At 37.8% G+C, this 19,772-nt stretch overlaps 27 non-coding genes across 27 annotated transcripts; all 27 read left to right on the forward strand.

The window, feature by feature from the left end:
* Nucleotides 1-101: 101 nt before the first annotated feature.
* Nucleotides 102-173, forward strand: TRNAA-UGC (transfer RNA alanine (anticodon UGC)). Its single transcript has one exon. It is a non-coding gene; the product is annotated as a tRNA-Ala (tRNA).
* An 874-nt stretch (nucleotides 174-1,047) lies between these two features.
* On the forward strand, nucleotides 1,048-1,119 carry TRNAA-CGC (transfer RNA alanine (anticodon CGC)). Its single transcript has one exon. It is a non-coding gene; the product is annotated as a tRNA-Ala (tRNA).
* Nucleotides 1,120-2,473: 1,354 nt separating this feature from the next.
* Nucleotides 2,474-2,545, forward strand: TRNAA-CGC (transfer RNA alanine (anticodon CGC)). Its single transcript has one exon. It is a non-coding gene; the product is annotated as a tRNA-Ala (tRNA).
* A 353-nt stretch (nucleotides 2,546-2,898) lies between these two features.
* Nucleotides 2,899-2,970, forward strand: TRNAA-UGC (transfer RNA alanine (anticodon UGC)). The gene has a single exon. It is a non-coding gene; the product is annotated as a tRNA-Ala (tRNA).
* Nucleotides 2,971-4,234: 1,264 nt separating this feature from the next.
* Nucleotides 4,235-4,306, forward strand: TRNAA-UGC (transfer RNA alanine (anticodon UGC)). The gene has a single exon. It is a non-coding gene; the product is annotated as a tRNA-Ala (tRNA).
* An 875-nt stretch (nucleotides 4,307-5,181) lies between these two features.
* Nucleotides 5,182-5,253, forward strand: TRNAA-CGC (transfer RNA alanine (anticodon CGC)). Its single transcript has one exon. It is a non-coding gene; the product is annotated as a tRNA-Ala (tRNA).
* A 353-nt stretch (nucleotides 5,254-5,606) lies between these two features.
* TRNAA-UGC (transfer RNA alanine (anticodon UGC)) lies at nucleotides 5,607-5,678 on the forward strand. Its single transcript has one exon. It is a non-coding gene; the product is annotated as a tRNA-Ala (tRNA).
* An 875-nt stretch (nucleotides 5,679-6,553) lies between these two features.
* Nucleotides 6,554-6,625, forward strand: TRNAA-UGC (transfer RNA alanine (anticodon UGC)). The gene has a single exon. It is a non-coding gene; the product is annotated as a tRNA-Ala (tRNA).
* Nucleotides 6,626-7,218: 593 nt separating this feature from the next.
* TRNAA-CGC (transfer RNA alanine (anticodon CGC)) lies at nucleotides 7,219-7,290 on the forward strand. Its single transcript has one exon. It is a non-coding gene; the product is annotated as a tRNA-Ala (tRNA).
* Nucleotides 7,291-7,643: 353 nt separating this feature from the next.
* Nucleotides 7,644-7,715, forward strand: TRNAA-UGC (transfer RNA alanine (anticodon UGC)). Its single transcript has one exon. It is a non-coding gene; the product is annotated as a tRNA-Ala (tRNA).
* Nucleotides 7,716-8,590: 875 nt separating this feature from the next.
* TRNAA-CGC (transfer RNA alanine (anticodon CGC)) lies at nucleotides 8,591-8,662 on the forward strand. The gene has a single exon. It is a non-coding gene; the product is annotated as a tRNA-Ala (tRNA).
* Nucleotides 8,663-9,015: 353 nt separating this feature from the next.
* TRNAA-UGC (transfer RNA alanine (anticodon UGC)) lies at nucleotides 9,016-9,087 on the forward strand. The gene has a single exon. It is a non-coding gene; the product is annotated as a tRNA-Ala (tRNA).
* An 875-nt stretch (nucleotides 9,088-9,962) lies between these two features.
* TRNAA-CGC (transfer RNA alanine (anticodon CGC)) lies at nucleotides 9,963-10,034 on the forward strand. Its single transcript has one exon. It is a non-coding gene; the product is annotated as a tRNA-Ala (tRNA).
* Nucleotides 10,035-10,341: 307 nt separating this feature from the next.
* On the forward strand, nucleotides 10,342-10,413 carry TRNAA-UGC (transfer RNA alanine (anticodon UGC)). The gene has a single exon. It is a non-coding gene; the product is annotated as a tRNA-Ala (tRNA).
* Nucleotides 10,414-10,966: 553 nt separating this feature from the next.
* Nucleotides 10,967-11,038, forward strand: TRNAA-UGC (transfer RNA alanine (anticodon UGC)). The gene has a single exon. It is a non-coding gene; the product is annotated as a tRNA-Ala (tRNA).
* Nucleotides 11,039-11,391: 353 nt separating this feature from the next.
* On the forward strand, nucleotides 11,392-11,463 carry TRNAE-UUC (transfer RNA glutamic acid (anticodon UUC)). The gene has a single exon. It is a non-coding gene; the product is annotated as a tRNA-Glu (tRNA).
* Nucleotides 11,464-12,330: 867 nt separating this feature from the next.
* Nucleotides 12,331-12,402, forward strand: TRNAA-CGC (transfer RNA alanine (anticodon CGC)). Its single transcript has one exon. It is a non-coding gene; the product is annotated as a tRNA-Ala (tRNA).
* A 353-nt stretch (nucleotides 12,403-12,755) lies between these two features.
* TRNAA-UGC (transfer RNA alanine (anticodon UGC)) lies at nucleotides 12,756-12,827 on the forward strand. The gene has a single exon. It is a non-coding gene; the product is annotated as a tRNA-Ala (tRNA).
* An 875-nt stretch (nucleotides 12,828-13,702) lies between these two features.
* TRNAA-CGC (transfer RNA alanine (anticodon CGC)) lies at nucleotides 13,703-13,774 on the forward strand. The gene has a single exon. It is a non-coding gene; the product is annotated as a tRNA-Ala (tRNA).
* A 353-nt stretch (nucleotides 13,775-14,127) lies between these two features.
* On the forward strand, nucleotides 14,128-14,199 carry TRNAA-UGC (transfer RNA alanine (anticodon UGC)). Its single transcript has one exon. It is a non-coding gene; the product is annotated as a tRNA-Ala (tRNA).
* Nucleotides 14,200-15,074: 875 nt separating this feature from the next.
* Nucleotides 15,075-15,146, forward strand: TRNAA-UGC (transfer RNA alanine (anticodon UGC)). Its single transcript has one exon. It is a non-coding gene; the product is annotated as a tRNA-Ala (tRNA).
* A 353-nt stretch (nucleotides 15,147-15,499) lies between these two features.
* On the forward strand, nucleotides 15,500-15,571 carry TRNAA-CGC (transfer RNA alanine (anticodon CGC)). The gene has a single exon. It is a non-coding gene; the product is annotated as a tRNA-Ala (tRNA).
* Nucleotides 15,572-16,446: 875 nt separating this feature from the next.
* TRNAA-UGC (transfer RNA alanine (anticodon UGC)) lies at nucleotides 16,447-16,518 on the forward strand. The gene has a single exon. It is a non-coding gene; the product is annotated as a tRNA-Ala (tRNA).
* Nucleotides 16,519-16,871: 353 nt separating this feature from the next.
* Nucleotides 16,872-16,943, forward strand: TRNAA-UGC (transfer RNA alanine (anticodon UGC)). The gene has a single exon. It is a non-coding gene; the product is annotated as a tRNA-Ala (tRNA).
* Nucleotides 16,944-17,818: 875 nt separating this feature from the next.
* Nucleotides 17,819-17,890, forward strand: TRNAA-UGC (transfer RNA alanine (anticodon UGC)). Its single transcript has one exon. It is a non-coding gene; the product is annotated as a tRNA-Ala (tRNA).
* A 593-nt stretch (nucleotides 17,891-18,483) lies between these two features.
* TRNAA-UGC (transfer RNA alanine (anticodon UGC)) lies at nucleotides 18,484-18,555 on the forward strand. The gene has a single exon. It is a non-coding gene; the product is annotated as a tRNA-Ala (tRNA).
* Nucleotides 18,556-18,908: 353 nt separating this feature from the next.
* TRNAA-UGC (transfer RNA alanine (anticodon UGC)) lies at nucleotides 18,909-18,980 on the forward strand. Its single transcript has one exon. It is a non-coding gene; the product is annotated as a tRNA-Ala (tRNA).
* Nucleotides 18,981-19,772: the final 792 nt, after the last annotated feature.

Genomic DNA, 19,772 nt, shown 5'->3' on the forward strand with positions numbered 1-19,772 from the left:
TTGCTCCGTGCTCTGAGTTTAACCTTAGAACAGTGGAAGTAGTAGAACTTGAGTACTATGCAGAACAGCAATCGCTCGGTATCAATGCACACCATCTCAAAGGGGATGTAGCTCAGTGGTAGAGCGCATGCTTTGCATGTATGAGGCCCCGGGTTCAATCCCCAGCATCTCCATGTTTTGCAAAATATAGATTCTTACTTATCTGTATGTAACCTCTTCAGAAGAGCCCAAGACCAACAAATGCATGAATGCACTCTACAGTAATGGGCAAGAATTAACACCAATTATGAAAAATAATTGATCATTCTATTAAATGTGATGTAGCTCAGTGGTAGATTATATTCTGTGGATACTGTGTTTCCTTATTTAACCAGCAGTTACCATATCATACCTACTGACATTCTCCAAACACTGATGTCAAGTATATGGTAATTATGAAACAGAGTTTTAATTTCACTGGGAAATGAACTATAAAAGCAGTAGTTTCATAAAAGAACAAATCACACGATACAGCAAAACTAATTGATTAAGAAGGACAGACATCTTTAAACACATTGTAAACCTTTGGAGGATGGATTGGGCTTGAATGTCAAGTAATTAGTGATCAATCAATGCATGAAAAGATAAACACATATCAACTCTGTACAAAATACCTGGTGAAGCCTTAGTCAGCAATGCCCAGGAGGCAGTCATAGCCTGTATCCTATGTGCCCTTCTTCCAAGTTCTGACACTGCTGATAAAACAGAATGAAAGACTGTCCTCTACTTGGCAATACTTGATCAATATCCATGCCATTCATTACATAAGGTAGGGGATTCTGATGATAACCCAGACTCCGGTGAAGAAGTCTAACAGCAATTTAAAGTGTGGAATGATCATCTACTTGCATCCTCATCAGCTGTGGAAACTATGGTGTCCTTGAACTCTGGCAAAGTGTAATGGTTTTTATTGCTTTATACTCTGAGATGACCCTTAGAACACTAGAAAATAGTAGAACTTGAGTACAATGCAAAGCTGCAATCGAATGAGTACCAAACTTTTTCACAAGGGATGTAGCTCAGTGGTAGAGCGCATGCTTCGCATGTATGAGGCCCCGGGTTCAATCCCCGGCATCTCCATGTTTTGCAAAATGTAGATTCTTTCTTAACTCTATGTAACCTCTCCAGATCAACAAATGCATTAAAATACTCTAGAGAAATTGGAAAAGTTTCAATCAAACTATGAAAAATTATTGACCAGTCTATAAAATGTGATGTTGCTCAGTGGTAGATTATATTCCCCAGAATCTCTGTTTCCTCATTGAAATAAAAGTTATCATATGATACCTACAGTATCCTTGAAATCTATACAGCAAGGTATAATTGTTATCTTTGCTCCGTGCTCTGAGTTTAACCTTAGAACAGTGGAAGTAGTAGAACTTGAGTACTATGCAGAACAGCAATCGCTCGGTATCAATATGCAGAACAGCAATCGCTCGGTATCAATGCACACCATCTCAAAGGGGATGTAGCTCAGTGGTAGAGCGCATGCTTTGCATGTATGAGGCCCCGTGTTCAATCCCCAGCATCATGTATGAGGCCCCGTGTTCAATCCCCAGCATTTTGCAAAATATAGATTCTTACTTATCTGTATGTAACCTCTTCAGAAGAGCCCAAGACCAACAAATGCATGAATGCACTCTACAGTAATGGGCAAGAATTAACACCAATTATGAAAAATAATTGATCATTCTATTAAATGTGATGTAGCTCAGTGGTAGATTATATTCTGTGGATACTGTGTTTCCTTATTTAACCAGCAGTTACCATATCATACCTACTGACATTCTCCAAACACTGATGTCAAGTATATGGTAATTATGAAACAGAGTTTTAATTTCACCGGGAAATGAACTATAAAAGCAGTAGTTTCATAAAAGAACAAATCACACGATACAGCAAAACTATTTGATTAAGAAGGACAGACATCTTTAAACACATTGTGAACCTATGGAGGATGGATTTGGGCTTGAATGTCAAGTAATTAGTGATCAATCAATGCATGAAAAGATAAACACATATCAACTCTGTACAAAATACCTGGTGAAGCCTTAGTCAGCAATGCCCAGGAGGCAGTCATTGCCTGTATCCTATGTGCCCTTCTTCCAAGTTCTGACACTGCTGATAAAACAGAATGAAAGACTGTCCTCTACTTGGCAATACTTGATCAATATCCATGCCATTCATTACATAAGGTAGGGGATTCTGATGATAACCCAGACTCCGGTAAAGAAATTTAACAGCAATTTAAAGTGTGGAATGATCATCTACTTGCATCCTCATCAGCTGTGGAAACTATGGTGTCCTTGAACTCTGGCAAAGTGTAATGGTTTTTATTGCTTTATACTCTGAGATGACCCTTAGAACACTAGAAAATAGTAGAACTTGAGTACAATGCAAAGCTGCAATCGAATGAGTACCACAATTTTTCACAGGGGATGTAGCTCAGTGGTAGAGCGCACGCTTCGCATGTATGAGGCCCTTGGTTCAATCCCCGGTATCTCCATGTTTTGCAAAATGTAGATTCTTTTTTAACTCTATGTAACCTCTCCAGATCAACAAATGCATTAAAATACTCTAGAGAAATTGGAAAAGTTTCAATCAAACTATGAAAAATTATTGACCAGTCTATAAAATGTGATGTTGCTCAGTGGTAGATTATATTCCCCAGAATCTGTGTTTCCTCATTGAAATAAAAGTTATCATATGATACCTACAGTATCCTTGAAATCTATACAGCAAGGTATAATTGTTATCTTTGCTCCGTGCTCTGAGTTTAACCTTAGAACAGTGGAAGTAGTAGAACTTGAGTACTATGCAGAACGGCAATCGCTCGGTATCAAAACACACCAACTCAAAGGGGATGTAGCTCAGTGGTATAGCGCATGCTTTGCATGTATGAGGCCCCGGGTTCAATCCCTGGCATCTCCATGTTTTGCAAAATCTAGATTCTTACTTATCTGTATGTAACCTCTTCAGAAGAGCCCAAGACCAACAAATGCATGAATGTACTCTACAGTAATGGGCAAGAATAAACACCAATTATGAAAAAAAATTGATCATTCTATTAAATGTGATGTAGCTCAGTGGTAGATTATATTCTGTGGATACTGTGTTTCCTTATTTAACCAGCAGTTACCATATCATACCTACTGACATTCTCCAAACACTGATGTCAAGTATATGGTAATTATGAAACAGAGTTTTAATTTCACTGGGAAATGAACTATAAAAGCAGTAGTTTCATAAAAGAACAAATCACACGATACAGCAAAACTAATTGATTAAGAAGGACAGACATCTTTAAACACATTGTGAACCTATGGAGGATGGATTTGGGCTTGAATGTCAAGTAATTAGTGATCAATCAATGCATGAAAAGATAAACACATATCAACTCTGTACAAAATACCTGGTGAAGCCTTAGTCAGCAATGCCCAGGAGGCAGTCATAGCCTGCATCCTATGTGCCCTTCTTCAAGTTCTGACACTGCTGATAAAACAGAATGTAAGACTGTCCTCTACTTGGCAATACTTGATCAATATCCATGTCATTCATTACATAAGGTAGGGGATTCTGATGATAACCCAGACTCCGGTGAAGAAGTCTAACAGCAATTTAAAGTGTGGAATGATCATCTACTTGCATCCTGATCAGCTCTGGAAACTATGGTGTCCTTGAACTCTGGCAAAGTGTAATGGTTTTTATTGCTTTATACTCTGAGATGACCCTTAGAACACTAGAAAATAGTAGAACTTGAGTACAATGCAAAGCTGCAATCGAATGAGTACCACACTTTTTCACAGGGGATGTAGCTCAGTGGTAGAGCGCATGCATCTCCATGTTTTGCAAAATGTAGATTCTTTCTTAATTCTATGTAACCTCTCCAGATCAACAAATGCATTAAAATACTCTAGAGAAATTGGAAAAGTTTCAATCAAACTATGAAAAATTATTGACCAGTCTATAAAATGTGATGTTGCTCAGTGGTAGATTATATTCCCCAGAATCTGTGTTTCCTCATTGAAATAAAAGTTATCATATGATACCTACAGTATCCTTGAAATCTATACAGCAAGGTATAATTGTTATCTTTGCTCCGTGCTCTGAGTTTAACCTTAGAACAGTGGAAGTAGTAGAACTTGAGTACTATGCAGAACAGCAATCGCTCGGTACCAATACACACCAACTCAAAGGGGATGTAGCTCAGTGGTAGAGCGCATGCTTTGCATGTATGAGGCCCCGGCTTCAATCCCCAGCATCTCCATGTTTTGCAAAATATAGATTCTTACTTATCTGTATGTAACCTCTTCAGAAGAGCCCAAGACCCACAAATGCATGAATGCACTCTACAGTAATGGGCAAGAATTAACACCAATTATGAAAAATAATTGATCATTCTATTAAATGTGATGTAGCTCAGTGGTAGATTATATTCTGTGGATACTGTGTTTCCTTATTTAACCAGCAGTTACCATATCATACCTACTGACATTCTCCAAACACTGATGTCAAGTATATGGTAATTATGAAACAGAGTTTTAATTTCACTGGGAAATGAACTATAAAAGCAGTAGTTTCATAAAAGAACAAATCACACGATACAGCAAAACTAATTGATTAAGAAGGACAGACATCTTTAAACACATTGTGAACCTATGGAGGATGGATTTGGGCTTGAATGTCAAGTAATTAGTGATCAATCAATGCATGAAAAGATAAACGCATATCAACTCTGTACAAAATACCTGGTGAAGCCTTAGTCAGCAATGCCCAGGAGGCAGTCATTGCCTGTATCCTATGTGCCCTTCTTCCAAGTTCTGACACTGCTGATAAAACAGAATGTAAGACTGTCCTCTACTTGGCAATACTTGATCAATATCCATGCCATTCATTACATAAGGTAGGGGATTCTGATGATAACCCAGACTCCGGTGAAGAAGTCTAACAGCAATTTAAAGTGTGGAATGATCATCTACTTGCATCCTCATCAGCTGTGGAAACTATGGTGTCCTTGAACTCTGGCAAAGTGTAATGGTTTTTATTGCTTTATACTCTGAGATGACCCTTAGAACACTAGAAAATAGTAGAACTTGAGTACAATGCAAAGCTGCAATCGAATGAGTACCACACTTTTTCACAGGGGATGTAGCTCAGTGGTAGAGCGCATGCTTCGCATGTATGAGGCCCCGGGTTCAATCCCCGGCATCTCCATGTTTTGCAAAATGTAGATTCTTTCTTAACTCTATGTAACCTCTCCAGATCAACAAATGCATTAAAATACTCTAGAGAAATTGGAAAAGTTTCAATCAAACTATGAAAAATTATTGACCAGTCTATAAAATGTGATGTTGCTCAGTGGTAGATTATATTCCCCAGAATCTGTGTTTCCTCATTGAAATAAAAGTTATCATATGATACCTACAGTATCCTTGAAATCTATACAGCAAGGTATAATTGTTATCTTTGCTCCGTGCTCTGAGTTTAACCTTAGAACAGTGGAAGTAGTAGAACTTGAGTACTATGCAGAACAGCAATCGCTCGGTATAAATACACACCAACTCAAAGGGAATGTAGCTCAGTGGTAAAGCGCATGCTTTGCATGTATGAGGCCCCGGGTTCAATCCCCAGCATCTCCATGTTTTGCAAAATATAGATTCTTACTTATCTGAATGTAACCTCTTCAGAAGAGCCCAAGACCAACAAATGCATGAATGCACTCTACAGTAATGGGCAAGAATTAACACCAATTATGAAAAATAATTGATCATTCTATTAAATGTGATGTAGCTCAGTGGTAGATTATATTCTGTGGATACTGTGTTTCCTTATTTAACCAGCGGTTACCATATCATACCTACTGACATTCTCCAAACACTGATGTCAAGTATATGGTAATTATGAAACAGAGTTTTAATTTCACTGGGAAATGAACTATAAAAGCAGTAGTTTAATAAAAGAACAAATCACACGATACAGCAAAACTAATTGATTAAGAAGGACAGACATCTTTAAACACATTGTGAACCTATGGAGGATGGATTTGGGCTTGAATGTCAAGTAATTAGTGATCAATCAATGCATGAAAAGATAAACACATATCAACTCTGTACAAAATACCTGGTGAAGCCTTAGTCAGCAATGCCCAGGAGGCAGTCATAGCCTGTATCCTATGTGTCCTTCTTCCAAGTTCTGACATTGCTTATAAAACAGAATGTAAGACTGTCCTCTACTTGGCAATACTTGATCAATATCCATGCCATTCATTACATAAGGTAGGGGATTCTGATGATAACCCAGACTCCGGTGAAGAAGTCTAACAGCAATTTAAAGTGTGGAATGATCATCTACTTGCATCCTCATCAGCTGTGGAAACTATGGTGTCCTTGAACTCTGGCAAAGTGTAATGGTTTTTATTGCTTTATACTCGGAGATGACCCTTAGAACACTAGAAAATAGTAGAACTTGAGTACAATGCAAAGCTGCAATCGAATGAGTACCACACTTTTTCACAGGGGATGTAGCTCAGTGGTAGAGTGCATTCTTTGCATGTATGAGGCCCCGGGTTCAATCCCTGGCATCTCCATGTTTTGCAAAATGTAGATTATTTCTTAATTCTATGTAACCTCTCCAGATCAACAAATGCATTAAAATACTCTAGAGAAATTGGAAAAGTTTCAATCAAACTATGAAAAATTATTGACCAGTCTATAAAATGTGATGTTGCTCAGTGGTAGATTATATTCCCCAGAATCTGTGTTTCCTCATTGAAATAAAAGTTATCATATGATACCTACAGTATCCTTGAAATCTATACAGCAAGGTATAATTGTTATCTTTGCTCCGTGCTCTGAGTTTAACCTTAGAACAGTGAAAGTAGTAGAACTTGAGTACTATGCAGAACAGCAATCGCTCGGTATCAATACACACCAACTCAAAGGTAGGGGATTCTGATGATAACCCAGACTCAGGTGAAGAAGTCTAACAGCAATTTAAAGTTTGGAATGATCATCTACTTGCATCCTGATCAGCTGTGGAAACAATGGTGTCCTTGAACTCTGGCAAAGTGTAATGGTTTTTATTGCTTTATACTCTGAGATGACCCTTAGAACACTAGAAAATAGTAGAACTTGAGTACAATGCAAAGCTGCAATCGAATGAGTACCACACTTTTTCACAGGGGATGTAGCTCAGTGGTAGAGCGCATGCTTCGCATGTATGAGGCCCCGGGTTCAATGCCCGGCATCTCCATGTTTTGCAAAATGTAGATTCTTTCTTAATTCTATGTAACCTCTCCAGATCAACAAATGCATTAAAATACTCAATAGAAATTGGAAAAGTTTCAATCAAACTATGAAAAATTATTGAACAGTCTATAAAATGTGATGTTGCTCAGTGGTAGATTATATTCCCCAGACTCTGTGTTTTCTCATTGAAATAAAAGTTATCATATGATACCTACAGTATCCTTGAAATCTATACAGCTAGGTATAATTGTTATCTTTGCTCCGTGCTCTGAGTTTAACCTTAGAACAGTGGAAGTAGTAGAACTTGAGTACTATGCAGAACAGCAATCGCTCGATATCAATACACACCAACTCAAAGGGGATGTAGCTCAGTGGTAGAGCACATGCTTTGCATGTATGAGGCCCCGTGTTCAATCCCCAGCATCTCCATGTTTTGCAAAATATAGATTCTTACTTATCTGTATGTAACCTCTTCAGAAGAGCCCAAGACCAACAAATGCATGAATGCACTCTACAGTAATGGGCAAGAATTAACACCAATTATGAAAAATAATTGATCATTCTATTAAATGTGATGTAGCTCAGTGGTAGATTATATTCTGTGGATACTGTGTTTCCTTATTTAACCAGCAGTTACCATATCATACCTACTGACATTCTCCAAACACTGATGTCAAGTATATGGTAATTATGAAACAGAGTTTTAATTTCACTGGGAAATGAACTATAAAAGCAGTAGTTTCATAAAAGAACAAATCACACGATACAGCAAAACTAATTGATTAAGAAGGACAGACATCTTTAAACACATTGTGAACCTATGGAGGATGGATTTGGGCTTGAATGTCAAGTAATTAGTGATCAATCAATGCATGAAAAGATAAACACATATCAACTCTGTACAAAATACCTGGTGAAGCCTTAGTCAGCAATGCCCAGGAGTCAGTCATAGCCTGTATCCTATGTGCCCTTCTTCCAAGTTCTGACACTGCTGATAAAACAGAATGTAAGACTGTCCTCTACTTGGCAATACTTGATCAATATCCATGCCATTCATTACATAAGGTAGGGGATTCTGATGATAACCCAGACTCCGGTGAAGAAGTCTAACAGCAATTTAAAGTGTGGAATGATCATCTACTTGCATCCTCATCAGCTGTGGAAACTATGGTGTCCTTGAACTCTGGCAAAGTGTAATGGTTTTTATTGCTTTATACTCTGAGATGACCCTTAGAACACTAGAAAATAGTAGAACTTGAGTACAATGCAAAGCTGCAATCGAATGAGTACCACACTTTTTCACAGGGGATGTAGCTCAGTGGTAGAGCGCATGCTTCGCATGTATGAGGCCCCGGGTTCAATCCCTGGCATCTCCATGTTTTGCAAAATGTAGATTCTTTCTTAACTCTATGTAACCTCTCCAGATCAACAAATGCATTAAAATACTCTAGAGAAATTGGAAAAGTTTCAATCAAACTATGAAAAATTATTGACCAGTCTATAAAATGTGATGTTGCTCAGTGGTAGATTATATTCCCCAGAATCTGTGTTTCCTCATTGAAATAAAAGTTATCATATGATACCTACAGTATCCTTGAAATCTATACAGCAAGGTATAATTGTTATCTTTGCTCCGTGCTCTGAGTTTAACCTTAGAACAGTGGAAGTAGTAGAACTTGAGTACTATGCAGAACAGCAATCGCTCGGTATCAATACACACCAACTCAAAGGGGATGTAGCTCAGTGGTAGAGCGCATGCTTTGCATGTATGAGGCCCCGGGTTCAATCCCCAGCATCTCCATGTTTTGCAAAATATATATTCTTACTTATCTGTATGTAACCTCTTCAGAAGAGCCCAAGACCAACAAATGCATGAATGCACTCTACAGTAATGGGCAAGAATTAACACCAATTATGAAAAATAATTGATCATTCTATTAAATGTGATGTAGCTCAGTGGTAGATTATATTCTGTGGATACTGTGTTTCCTTATTTAACCAGCGGTTACCATATCATACCTACTGACATTCTCCAAACACTGATGTCAAGTATATGGTAATTATGAAACAGAGTTTTAATTTCACTGGGAAATGAACTATAAAAGCAGTAGTTTCATAAAAGAACAAATAACACGATACAGCAAAACTAATTGATTAAGAAGGACAGACATCTTTAAACACATTGTGAACCTATGGAGGATGGATTTGGGCTTGAATGTCAAGTAATTAGTGATCAATCAATGCATGAAAAGATAAACACATATCAACTCTGTACAAAATACCTGGTGAAGCCTTAGTCGGCAATGCCCAGGAGGCAGTCATTGCCTGTATCCTATGTGCCCTTCTTCCAAGTTCTGACACTGCTGATAAAACAGAATGAAAGACTGTCCTCTACTTGGCAATACTTGATCAATATCCATGCCATTCGTTACATAAGGTAGGGGATTCTGATGATAACCCAGACTCCGGTGAAGAAGTTTAACAGCAATTTAAAGTGTGGAATGATCATCTACTTGCATCGTGATCAGCTGTGGAAACTATGGTGTCCTTGAACTCTGGCAAAGTGTAATGGTTTTTATTGCTTTATACTCTGAGATGACCCTTAGAACACTAGAAAATAGTAGAACTTGAGTACAATGCAAAGCTGCAATCGAATGAGTACCACACTTTTCCACAGGGGATGTAGCTCAGTGGTAGAGCGCACGCTTCGCATGTATGAGGCCCTGGGTTCAATCCCCGGTATCTCTATGTTTTGCAAAATGTAGATTCTTTCTTAACTCTATGTAACCTCTCCAGATCAACAAATGCATTAAAATACTCTAGAGAAATTGGAAAAGTTTCAATCAAACTATGAAAAATTATTGACCAGTCTATAAAATGTGATGTTGCTCAGTGGTAGATTATATTCCCCAGAATCTGTGTTTCCTCATTGAAATAAAAGTTATCATATGATACCTACAGTATCCTTGAGTTTAACCTTAGAACAGTGGAAGTAGTAGAACTTGAGTACTATGCAGAACAGCAATCGCTCGATATCAATACACACCAACTCAAAGGGGATGTAGCTCAGTGGTAGAGCGCATGCTTTGCATGTATGAGGCCCCGGGTTCAATCCCCAGCATCTCCATGTTTTGCAAAATCTAGATTCTTACTTATCTGTATGTAACCTCTTCAGAAGAGCCCAAGACCAACAAATGCATGAATGTACTCTACAGTAATGGGCAAGAATAAACACCAATTATGAAAAATAATTGATCATTCTATTAAATGTGATGTAGCTCAGTGGTAGATTATATTCTGTGGATACTGTGTTTCCTTATTTAACCAGCAGTTACCATATCATACCTACTGACATTCTCCAAACACTGATGTCAAGTATATGGTAATTATGAAACAGAGTTTTAATTTCACTGGGAAATGAACTATAAAAGCAGTAGTTTCATAAAAGAACAAATCACACGATACAGCAAAACTAATTGATTAAGAAGGACAGACATCTTTAAACACATTGAAATAAAAGTTATCATATGATACCTACAGTATCCTTGAAATCTATACAGCAAGGTATAATTGTTATCTTTGCTCCGTGCTCTGAGTTTAACCTTAGAACAGTGGAAGTAGTAGAACTTGAGTACTATGCAGAACAGCAATCGCTCGATATCAATACACACCAACTCAAAGGGGATGTAGCTCAGTGGTAGAGCGCATGCTTTGCATGTATGAGGCCCCGGGTTCAATCCCCGGCATCTCCATGTTTTGCAAAATGTAGATTCTTTCTTAACTCTATGTAACCTCTCCAGATCAACAAATGCATTAAAATACTCTAGAGAAATTGGAAAAGTTTCAATCAAACTATGAAAAATTATTGACCAGTCTATAAAATGTGATGTTGCTCAGTGGTAGATTATATTACTCAGAATCTGTGTTTCCTCATTGAAATAAAAGTTATTATATGATACCTACAGTATCCTTGAAATCTATACAGCATGGTATAATTGTTATCTTTGCTCCGTGCTCTGAGTTTAACCTTAGAACAGTGGTAGTAGTAGAACTTGAGTACTATGCAGAACAGCAATCGCTCGGTATCAATACACACCAACTCAAAGGGGATGTAGCTCAGTGGTAGAGCGCATGCTTTTCCTGTATGAGGCCCCGGGTTCAATCCCCAGCATCTCCATGTTTTGCAAAATATAGATTCTTACTTATCTGTATGTAACCTCTTCAGAAGAGCCCAAGACCAATGAATGCACTCTACAGTAATGGGCAAGAATTAACACCAATTATGAAAAATAATTGATCATTCTATTAAATGTGATGTAGCTCAGTGGTAGATTATATTCTGTGGATACTGTGTTTCCTTATTTAACCAGCAGTTACCATATCATACCTACTGACATTCTCCAAACACTGATGTCAAGTATATGGTAATTATGAAACAGAGTTTTAATTTCACTGGGAAATGTACAATAAAAGCAGTAGTTTCATAAAAGAACAAATCACACGATACAGCAAAACTAATTGATTAAGAAGGACAGACATCTTTAAACACATTGTGAACCTATGGAGGATGGATTTGGGCTTGAATGTCAAGTAATTAGTGATCAATCAATGCATGAAAAGATAAACACATATCAACTCTGTACAAAATACCTGGTGAAGCCTTAGTCAGCAATGCCCAGGAGGCAGTCATAGCCTGCATACTATGTGCCCTTCTTCCAAGTTCTGACACTGCTGATAAAACAGAATGTAAGACTGTCCTCTACTTGGCAATACTTGATCAATATCCATGCCATTCATTACATAAGGTAGGGGATTCTGATGATAACCCAGACTCCGGTGAAGAAGTCTTACAGCAATTTAAAGTGTGGAATGATCATCTACTTGCATCCTCATCAGCTGTGGAAACTATGGTGTCCTTGAACTCTGGCAAAGTGTAATGGTTTTTATTGCTTTATACTGTGAGATGACCCTTAGAACACTAGAAAATAGTAGAACTTGAGTACAATGCAAAGCTGCAATCGAATGAGTACCACACTTTTTCACAGGGGATGTAGCTCAGTGGTAGAGCGCATACTTCGCATGTATGAGGCCCCGGCTTCAATCCCCGGCATCTCCATGTTTTGCAAAATGTAGATTCTTTCTTAACTCTATGTAACCTCTCCAGATCAACAAATGCATTAAAATACTCTAGAGAAATTGGAAAAGTTTCAATCAAACTATGAAAAATTATTGACCAGTCTATAAAATGTGATGTTGCTCAGTGGTAGATTATATTCCCCAGAATCTGTGTTTCCTCATTGAAATAAAAGTTATCATATGATAGCTACAGTATCCTTGAAATCTATACAGCAAGGTATAATTGTTATCTTTGCTCCGTGCTCTGAGTTTAACCTTAGAACAGTGGAAGTAGTAGAACTTGAGTACTATGCAGAACAGCAATCGCTCGGTATCAATACACACCAACTCAAAGGGGATGTAGCTCAGTGGTAGAGCGCATGCTTTGCATGTATGAGGCCCCGGGTTCAATCCCCAGCATCTCCATGTTTTGCAAAATACAGATTCTTACTTATCTGTATGTAACGTCTTCAGAAGAGCCCAAGACCAACAAATGCATGAATGCACTCTACAGTAATGGGCAAGAATTAACACCAATTATGAAAAATAATTGATCATTCTATTAAATGTGATGTAGCTCAGTGGTAGATTATATTCTGTGGATACTGTGTTTCCTTATTTAACCAGCAGTTACCATATCATACCTACTGACATTCTCCAAACACTGATGTCAAGTATATGGTAATTATGAAACAGAGTTTTAATTTCACTGGGAAATGAACTATAAAAGCAGTAGTTTCATAAAAGAACAAATCACACGATACAGCAAAACTAATTGATTAAGAAGGACAGACATCTTTAAACACATTGTGAACCTATGGAGGATGGATTTGGGCTTGAATGTCAAGTAATTAGTGATCAATCAATGCATGAAAAGATAAACACATATCAACTCTGTACAAAATACCTGGTGAAGCCTTAGTCAGCAATGCCCAGGAGGCAGTCATTGCCGGTGTCCTATGTGCCCTTCTTCCAAGTTCTGACACTGCTGATAAAACAGAATGTAAGACTGTCCTCTACTTGGCAATACTTGATCAATATCCATGCCATTCATTACATAAGGTAGGGGATTCTGATGATAACCCAGACTCCGGGGAAGAAGTCTAACAGCAATTTAAAGTGTGGAATGATCATCTAATTGCATCCTCATCAGCTGTGGAAACTATGGTGTCCTTGAACTCTGGCAAAGTGTAATGGTTTTTATTGCTTTATACTCTGAGATGACCCTTAGAACACTAGAAAATAGTAGAACTTGAGTACAATGCAAAGCTGCAATCGAATGAGTGCCACACTTTTTCACAGGGGATGTAGCTCAGTGGTAGAGCGCATGCTTCGCATGTATGAGGCCCCGGGTTCAATCCCCGGCATCTCCATGTTTTGCAAAATGTAGATTCTTTCTTAACTCTATGTAACCTCTCCAGATCAACAAATGCATTAAAATACTCTAGAGAAATTGGAAAAGTTTCAATCAAACTATGAAAAATTATTGACCAGTCTATAAAATGTGATGTTGCTCAGTGGTAGATTATATTCCCCAGAATCTGTGTTTACTCATTGAAATAAAAGTTATCATATGATACCTACAGTATCCTTGAAATCTATACAGCAAGGTATAATTGTTATCTTTGCTCCGTGCTCTAAGTTTAACCTTAGAACAGTGGAAGTAGTAGAACTTGAGTACTATGCAGAACGGCAATCGCTCGGTATCAAAGCACACCAACTCAAAGGGGATGTAGCTCAGTGGTAAAGTGCATGCTTTGCATGTATGAGGCCCCGGGTTCAATCCCTGGCATCTCCATGTTTTGCAAAATATAGATTCTTACTTATCTGTGTGTAACCTCTTCAGAAGAGCCCAAGACCAACAAATGCATAAATACACTCTACAGTAATGGGCAAGAATTAACACCAATTATGAAAAATAATTGATCAGTCTATTAAATGTGATGTAGCTCAGTGGTAGATTATATTCTGTGGATACTGTGTTTCCTTATTAAACCAGCAGTTACCATATCATACCTACTGACATTCTCCAAACACTGATGTCAAGTATATGGTAATTATGAAACAGAGTTTTAATTTCACTGGGAAATGAACTATAAAAGCAGTAGTTTCATAAAAGAACAAATCACACGATACAGCAAAACTAATTGATTAAGAAGGACAGACATCTTTAAACACATTGTGAACCTATGGAGGATGGATTTGGGCTTGAATGTCAAGTAATTAGTGATCAATCAATGCATGAAAAGATAAAAACATATCAACTCTGTACAAAATACCTGGTGAAGCCTTAGTCAGCAATGCCCAAGAGGCAGTCATAGCCTGTATCCTATGTGCCCTTCTTCCAAGTTCTGACACTGCTGATAAAACAGAATGTAAGACTGTCCTCTACTTGGCAATACTTGATCAATATCCATGCCATTCAATACATAAGGTAGGGGATTCTGATGATAACCCAGACTCCGGGGAAGAAGTCTAACAGCAATTTAAAGTGTGGAATAATCATCTACTTGCATCCTCATCAGCTGTGGAAACTATGGTGTCCTTGAACTCTGGCAAAGTGTAATGATTTTTATTGCTTTATACTCTGAGATGACCCTTAGAACACTAGAAAATAGTAGAACTTGAGTACAATGCAAAGCTGCAATCGAATGAGTACCACACTTTTTCACAGGGGATGTAGCTCAGTGGTAGAGCGCACGCTTTGCATGTATGAGGCCCTTGGTTCAATTCCCGGTATCTCCATGTTTTACAAAATGTAGATTCTTTCTTAACTCTATGTAACCTCTCCAGATCAACAAATGCATTAAAATACTCTAGAGAAATTGGAAAAGTTTCAATCAAACTATGAAAAATTATTGACCAGTCTATAAAATGTGATGTTGCTAAGTGGTAGATTATATTCCCCAGAATCTGTGTTTCCTCATTGAAATAAAAGTTATCATATGATACCTACAGTATCCTTGAAATCTATACAGCAAGGTATAATTGTTATCTTTGCTCCGTGCTCTGAGTTTAACTTTTGAACAGTGGAAGTAGTAGAACTTGAGTACTATGCAGAACAGCAATCGCTCGGTATCAAAACGCACCAACTCAAAGGGGATGTAGCTCAGTGGTAGAGCGCATGCTTCGCATGTATGAGGCCCCGGGTTCAATCCCCGGCATCTCCATGTTTTGCAAAATATAGATTATTACTCATCTGTATGTAACCTCTTCAGAAGAGCCCAATACCAACAAATGCATGAATGCACTCTACAGTAATGGGCAAGAATAAACACCAATTATGAAAAATAATTGATCATTCTATTAAATGTGATGTAGCTCAGTGGTAGATTATATTCTGTGGATACTGTGTTTCCTTATTAAACCAGCAGTTACCATATCATACCTACTGACATTCTCCAAACACTGATGTCAAGTATATGGTAATTATGAAACAGAGTTTTAATTTCACTGGGAAATGAACTATAAAAGCAGTAGTTTCATAAAAGAACAAATCACACGATACAGCAAAACTAATTGATTAAGAAGGACAGACATCTTTAAACACATTGTGAACCTATGGAGGATGGATTTGGGCTTGAATGTCAAGTAATTAGTGATCAATCAATGCATGAAAAGATAAAAACATATCAACTCTGTACAAAATACCTGGTGAAGCCTTAGTCAGCAATGCCCAGGAGGCAGTCATAGCCTGTATCCTATGTGCCCTTCTTCCAAGTTCTGACACTGCTGATAAAACAGAATGTAAGACTGTCCTCTACTTGGCAATACTTGATCAATATCCATGCCATTCAATACATAAGGTAGGGGATTCTGATGATAACCCAGACTCCGGGGAAGAAGTCTAACAGCAATTTAAAGTGTGGAATAATCATCTACTTGCATCCTCATCAGCTGTGGAAACTATGGTGTCCTTGAACTCTGGCAAAGTGTAATGATTTTTATTGCTTTATACTCTGAGATGACCCTTAGAACACTAGAAAATAGTAGAACTTGAGTACAATGCAAAGCTGCAATCGAATGAGTACCACACTTTTTCACAGGGGATGTAGCTCAGTGGTAGAGCGCACGCTTTGCATGTATGAGGCCCTGGGTTCAATTCCCGGTATCTCCATGTTTTACAAAATGTAGATTCTTTCTTAACTCTATGTAACCTCTCCAGATCAACAAATGCATTAAAATACTCTAGAGAAATTGGAAAAGTTTAAATCAAACTATGGAAAATTATTGACCAGTCTATAAAATGTGATGTTGCTCAGTGGTAGATTATATTCCCCAGAATCTGTGTTTTCTCATTGAAATAAAAGTTATCATATGATACCTACAGTATCCTTGAAATCTATACAGCAAGGTATAATTGTTATCTTTGCTCCGTGCTCTGAGTTTAACCTTAGAACAGTGGAAGTAGTAGAACTTGAGTACTATGCAGAACAGCAATCGCTCGGTATCAATACACAACAACTCAAAGGGGATGTAGCTCAGTGGTAGAGTGAATGCTTTGCATGTATGAGGCCCCGGGTTCAATCCCCAGCATCTCCATGTTTTGCAAAATATAGATTCTTACTTATCTGTATGTAACCTCTTCAGAAGAGCCCAAGACCAACAAATGCATGAATGCACTCTACAGTAATGGGCAAGAATTAACACCAATTATGAAAAATAATTGATCATTCTATTAAATGTGATGTAGCTCAGTGGTAGATTATATTCTGTGGATACTGTGTTTCCTTATTTAACCAGCAGTTACCATATCATACCTACTGACATTCTCCAAACACTGATGTCAAGTATATGGTAATTATGAAACAGAGTTTTAATTTCACTGGGAAATGAACTATAAAAGCAGTAGTTTCATAAAAGAACAAATCACACGATACAGCAAAACTAATTGATTAAGAAGGACAGACATCTTTAAACACATGGTGAACCTATGGAGGATGGATTTGGGCTTGAATGTCAAGTAATTAGTGATCAATCAATGCACGAAAAGATAAACACATATCAACTCTGTACAAAATACCTGGTGAAGCCTTAGTCAGCAATGCCCAGGAGGCAGTCATAGCCTGTATCCTATGTGTCCTTCTTCCAAGTTCTGACATTGCTTATAAAACAGAATGTAAGACTGTCCTCTACTTGGCAATACTTGATCAATATCCATGCCATTCATTACATAAGGTAGGGGATTCTGATGATAACCCAGACTCCGGTGAAGAAGTCTAACAGCAATTTAAAGTGTGGAATGATCATCTACTTGCATCCTCATCAGCTGTGGAAACTATGGTGTCCTTGAACTCTGGCAAAGTGTAATGGTTTTTATTGCTTTATACTCGGAGATGACCCTTAGAACACTAGAAAATAGTAGAACTTGAGTACAATGCAAAGCTGCAATCGAATGAGTACCACACTTTTTCACAGGGGATGTAGCTCAGTGGTAGAGTGCATGCTTTGCATGTATGAGGCCCCGGGTTCAATCCCTGGCATCTCCATGTTTTGCAAAATGTAGATTATTTCTTAATTCTATGTAACCTCTCCAGATCAACAAATGCATTAAAATACTCTAGAGAAATTGGAAAAGTTTCAATCAAACTATGAAAAATTATTGACCAGTCTATAAAATGTGATGTTGCTCAGTGGTAGATTATATTCCCCAGAATCTGTGTTTCCTCATTGAAATAAAAGTTATCATATGATACCTACAGTATCCTTGAAATCTATACAGCAAGGTATAATTGTTATCTTTGCTCCGTGCTCTGAGTTTAACCTTAGAACAGTGAAAGTAGTAGAACTTGAGTACTATGCAGAACAGCAATCGCTCGGTATCAATACACACCAACTCAAAGGTAGGGGATTCTGATGATAACCCAGACTCAGGTGAAGAAGTCTAACAGCAATTTAAAGTTTGGAATGATCATCTACTTGCATCCTGATCAGCTGTGGAAACTATGGTGTCCTTGAACTCTGGCAAAGTGTAATGGTTTTTATTGCTTTATACTCTGAGATGACCCTTAGAACACTAGAAAATAGTAGAACTTGAGTACAATGCAAAGCTGCAATCGAATGAGTACCACACTTTTTCACAGGGGATGTAGCTCAGTGGTAGAGCGCATGCTTTGCATGTATGAGGCCCCGGGTTCAATGCCCGGCATCTCCATGTTTTGCAAAATGTAGATTCTTTCTTAATTCTATGTAACCTCTCCAGATCAACAAATGCATTAAAATACTCAATAGAAATTGGAAAAGTTTCAATCAAACTATGAAAAATTATTGAACAGTCTATAAAATGTGATGTTGCTCAGTGGTAGATTATATTCCCCAGACTCTGTGTTTTCTCATTGAAATAATAGTTATCATATGATACCTACAGTATCCTTGAAATCTATACAGCTAGGTATAATTGTTATCTTTGCTCCGTGCTCTGAGTTTAACCTTAGAACAGTGGAAGTAGTAGAACTTGAGTACTATGCAGAACAGCAATCGCTCGATATCAATACACACCAACTCAAAGGGGATGTAGCTCAGCGGTAGAGCACATGCTTTGCATGTATGAGGCCCCGTGTTCAATCCCCAGCATCTCCATGTTTTGCAAAATATAGATTCTTACTTATCTGTATGTAACCTCTTCAGAAGAGCCCAAGACCAACAAATGCATGAATGCACTCTACAGTAATGGGCAAGAATTAACACCAATTATGAAAAATAATTGATCATTCTATTAAATGTGATGTAGCTCAGTGGTAGATTATATTCTGTGGATACTGTGTTTCCTTATTTAACCAGCAGTTACCATATCATACCTACTGACATTCTCCAAACACTGATGTCAAGTATATGGTAATTATGAAACAGAGTTTTAATTTCACTGGGAAATTAACTATAAAAGCAGTAGTTTCAAAAAAGAACAAATCACACGATACAGCAAAACTAATTGATTAAGAAGGACAGACATCTTTAAACACATTGTGAACCTATGGAGGATGGATTTGGGCTTGAATGTCAAGTAATTAGTGATCAATCAATGCATGAAAAGATAAAAACATATCAACTCTGTACAAAATACCTGGTGAAGCCTTAGTCAGCAATGCCCAGGAGTCAGTCATAGCCTGTATCCTATGTGCCCTTCTTCCAAGTTCTGACACTGCTGATAAAACAGAATGTAAGACTGTCCTCTACTTGGCAATACTTGATCAATATCCATGCCATTCATTACATAAGGTAGGGGATTCTGATGATAACCCAGACTCCGGTGAAGAAGTCTAACAGCAATTTAAAGTGTGGAATGATCATCTACTTGCATCCTCATCAGCTGTGGAAACTATGGTGTCCTTGAACTCTGGCAAAGTGTAATGGTTTTTATTGCTTTATACTCTG

Source organism: Pseudophryne corroboree, chromosome 4 (assembly GCF_028390025.1).
Source record: "Pseudophryne corroboree isolate aPseCor3 chromosome 4, aPseCor3.hap2, whole genome shotgun sequence".
NCBI classification, from domain to species: domain Eukaryota; kingdom Metazoa; phylum Chordata; class Amphibia; order Anura; family Myobatrachidae; genus Pseudophryne; species Pseudophryne corroboree.